Raw genomic sequence first — 4,920 nt, 5'->3', positions numbered from 1 at the left:
CACAAGTTTTTATGTTTTATTCACAGCTAGTTTTAAGAGTAGCTCATGAAAATTTGCAGAAAATGTACTCACCCTCAGGTCATCCAAGATGCAGATGAGTTTGTTTCTTCATCGGAACAGATTTGGAGAAATTTAGCATTGTATCACTTGCTCAGCAATGGATGCTCTGCAGTGAATGGGTGCCGTCAGAATGAGAGGGCAAACAGCTGATAAAAACATCACAATAATCAACAAGTAATCCACACAAATCTCCGTTAACATCTTGTGAAGTGAAAACTGTATTGGAAAGAAACAAATCCATCATCAAGACATTTGTAACTCCAAACTGTTGCTTCTGTCCTCCATCCATAACATTGCTTTCTCCAGTGAAAAAGTAAGTCTTGTCTGAATCAGGAGAGAAATATGCATTGATAAAGCACCGTTTACAAGTGAAAACAGTCCAAAACTGGTCTATTTTGATGTGAGAGGACAGAAAATATACACATTTACAAATCCCTAAATTAACCATGGTTTATAGTAAAAGTGTAGTAGGCTAACCATGTTTTGTTTTTGTTTTTGTTTTTTGGTGTGTTGATTACCATTTCACAGTTTTACTATAAATACCATGTTTAATAGTTTTAGTGCAGCAAATTACTTTGTGGTTACCATGGCTTACAGAGAAGTTTGAGACAGATTCTTGTTTATGCAGGCTATGTGAAATTTAGCTAGCAGGAAACACAAATTAATTGCATAAAATTTAGCTACATTCTCTTTTTTAGTAGTCAAAAAAGGCGAAGAAAACATCTTTAAAACTGCTGCTGTAATATAGTTGGTTTTACATAATCAAAATTGTGTAGACTTAAGTATTGTCTGATGAATATGCTAACATAAAAAAACTCTCTTTATGAATTATGATTATGTTAGCTACAGGGGCGGATCTAGAAAAATATTGATGGGGTGGCGAGAAGGGGGCAGGAATTTTTGAGGGGTGGCAACATATGGCAGACGTATATATACTGAATTTAGTCACAGTTATCACAGTTTGATGATAAATATATGTGAACACTACAAAAGGACACAGTCTATCATTTACAAACTTAATCTCATGCAATCAATGTCTTGCATTTGAAACAGTTCATATAAGGAATAAGTGACCATACCCCATAAGCACCACCACACTCACTAATGCATACAGTATGCATCGACATGTAATTAAGAGCGTTATAAAAGATTCAGTGTTATCAATATGTCAATTTATTATAAGAAACACAAGATTTTAACAGCCAATGACATTTTCAGCTGGGGAAACTCAACTGATTTTCTACTGTTTAGTGTTAATCATCATCTAACTCAACCAGTCAAGAGCTACATTTAGCCTTAGATGTTATATGAATATGGTCCCTGAAGCATAGGTTTTATTAGCTGACAATAATAATAAATAAATAAACATTATAGGCACAAATACAAATGTACTTTTAGAAATTGTTTTTGAAAAATATGGTGTTGTTGTTTTGGCAAGTTTAAATTAAAACATATATGAAAACTTGTGTGATATTACTTTAAAATAATGTTTTAGTATATCTTTTTTAAGTATATTTTACAAAGCAATTTCTTACATAATTTCTTTGAGTTAGAGTTTGAGTTGTAGACAGAGTTTCTGTGTTTTTTAATAAACTATTATTATTAGCTACTAGGCCTATTTGAGGGATAGCATACTCTACTGTGCAATAGTACTATATTTCTGTTTGAATTTCTTCAAGTTATACCGAGATTTTATTTTGACAGGTTGTCATAAAGACATTGCCGTTTCTGTCAGTCTGTGTATACGATACGAATGAATGACGATAGTTTTATCAAATGAAATGGTGAAATCCTCTCATAGTGTGCTGACGTGCACATGTGTAGCATACATCATGCGTCAATATAGTGAAGAGCTGAAAACACCACGCGTGCTTCAGTGTGTGTGTGTGTGTGTGTGTGTGGTAGAGCACACATTCCCAGAGACCTGTATATCAACACCTTCAGGGCCGCTGCTGGCCAAATTGGTGCCGTGAGCAGGATTGTATTGTTGTGTCCCCCTTCCTCAAATATGATGATGGAAAAAACACCTACTATAGGGGTGAAAAAAGAACTTTAATCAAATAAAACTAAATGAATACTTTGTATTGTTTACAAATCACAATTGTAGCTCTCGACATTTACCTGTGGCTATAACTTTATTATGACTCTAATTTATTTTATAGTCTCAAGCATTCAGAAATCATGCAAAAGGAAACTAAGCAGTTTTATATGATAAAACCATGGTTTATTTTTGTAAGGGTTGTGATATGCACCTTTTTTGTTAAAGAAATTATAAAGCCTGTGCTATCTATAGCAAAAAGGTGTCCAAAAATGAAAGATGAAGTGAATGTTTGAATTAAATGTTTGGTCAGTAGCCTAAACAAGGATTTGATTGTCCTGTAAGTGTAACAGCAATCACATGGCATTTGTAATAAAATGTACATACATAGTTTATTTTGTATTTGCCTACATTATGTATTTTAATAGTGTTATTATTAACCAATCATTATTGCATCATTATTTTTTTATATAATGCATTTTTAAGTCATATTAAAGGCTATTGATGGCTTAGGTCTGTTTTTATAGCAACAACAACAACAACAACAAAATATTACAGTATATTAATACTTTGTAAATTATTATTTAAAGTAACAAAACCATGGTTAATTTGCAGTTACCATGCTACAAGAACAATGATTGTGGTGTTATAGTTAAAACCATGGGTAATTTTCGTAAGGGAACCTGAAAAAAAAAAAATTCACAGGAATGTGCCTGAAAGTGATAAACGGGCCTCATTTTTACCTAAATGATTTATTCTTTATTTTAATATATATTAAAAATGTATAAGGTGTGCATTGTAGCTGACACCTAAATGAACACATTACAATAGTTTTATGAATGCAAGTCTTTCTCCTCAAATGTTATTGAGCTTTAAATTTGCGTTTGAGCCCATGTGAAAGAGTAGCATTATTTACATATGATTTACAGATTATTTTAATAAATATCAAACATTTAATTCAATTGTGCTTTATAGCTGACACCTACATGAACAATAACAGTTGTTTTTATGACTATAAGTCATTCTTAAGTCTTAAGTCATAGTACTCCTCAAATGCTACTGACGTTAGAAAAGTGTTTTGTTTTTTTTGTTTTTTTTGAGAAACTGGGATGGTGTCCCCTCTGGGGGTGCCCCAGATTGAGTCAGTTCGGGAGTTCAGAGCGGAATCGCAAATCATTTGAGTCAGTTTGGGGATCGCGAATAATTTGAATCAGTTCGGGAGTTCATAGCGGGATCAAGAATCATTTGAGTCAGTTATGGGGATCGCGAATCATTTGAGTCTGTTCGGGAGTTCGGAGCGGGATCGCTAATCATTTGAGTCAGTTCGGGAGTTCGGAGCGGGTTCGCGAATCATTTGAGTCAGTTTTTGGATCGCAAATCATTTGAATCAGTTCGGGAGTTCGGAGCGCATTCGCGAATCATTTGAATCAATTCGTGAGTTCGGAGCGGGATCGCGAATCATTTGAGTCATTTATGGGGATCGCGAATCATTTGAGTCAGTTCTGGAGTTCGGAGCGGAATGCGAATCATTTGAGTCAGTTCGGGAGTTCGGAGCGGGTTCGCGAATCATTTGAGTCAGTTTGGGGATCGCAAATCATTTGAGTCAGTTCGGGAGTTCGGAGCGGGTTCGCGAATCATTTGATTCAGTGGAGCGGGATCGCGAATCATTTGAATCAGTTCGGGAGATCGTACCGGGTTCGCGAATCATTTGAGTCAGTTCGGGAGTTCAAAGTGGGTTCGCGAATCATTTGAGTCAGTTTGGGGATCGCATCAGTTGAATCAGTTCGGGAGTTCGGAGCGGGATCAGGAATCTCGAAAGATTCACGCTTGTAAATTTTCAAATTGCTACCAACTGGGGTAGCTAACCAGGGGCGGCTACCGGGATGCCACCCTATGCCACCCCGGTAGATCCGCCCCTGGTTAGCTACTATATCTATAAATAAAGACTTTAGATGACATGAAACTGGGGACAAAAGTCTATTAGAAAGTTGAGGTAGTTAGATGGATGTTGTCTGCTGTTATGTCCCCACCAATGTCACTCAATCTTACACCCTATAGCTAAACAAATGGGGAGTTTGGGTCTAATGGACTGTTGTTTTTGGTATGTGGGCTCAATACATAATCATATATTATCCAACAGCTTTAACTAGTTTAATAGGATGATGATAATACCCGGCTTTAGTCGTTTCGTCAGTTTTAAACTCTCTATTTACTGGTGTTTAGCGACACCTTCTGTTATGTTAACGTGAACTGCACTATTTACATTCATTTGTTGGACTTGAGTTAGACATTACTAAAAGGATAAAAGAAACAAGCCACACTGCTTTAGTCACAGTAAAATTATTTTATATACTTTTCTATCTTTTGATATTTTACTGTTGAGCATTTTAGAATGAAGAAACTTCTGTTTTTGAAGAGTTTATTAAAGTTTTTTTTTTAACCATTTGGCAGATGCCAAAATAACCTTGCAAAAACACATCTAAAACTCTGCAATAGTGTCTGAAAATAATTTCCAAAGTTGTTTCGAAAGTCTTCGGGCTAGACCTGGCCTGCCCTGCCCTGTGGTTGTATTTTTCGCTTCTGTGCATTTAGCTGGAATGTTTTTAATATATATATATTATCAAAACTCAAGTAAACCGTTTTATTATTATTATTATTATTATTATTATTATTATTATTATTATTATTATGTTATTAGATAATACTGGGTGAACACGTATGCAGTTAGTAAACGTTGATGTAAACAAACCAAACAAGAACGTAGAAGAAAATCCCCAACGCCTTTTAACCAATCAAATAATCGTACGTCACGTTAAGTAATT

The sequence above is a fragment of the Carassius auratus genome, chromosome 48 (genome assembly GCF_003368295.1).
Source record: "Carassius auratus strain Wakin chromosome 48, ASM336829v1, whole genome shotgun sequence".
Classification (NCBI taxonomy): Eukaryota; Metazoa; Chordata; class Actinopteri; order Cypriniformes; family Cyprinidae; genus Carassius; species Carassius auratus.
The sequence above is the reverse complement of the archived record's forward strand: the minus strand, read 5'-3'. Positions refer to the sequence as shown.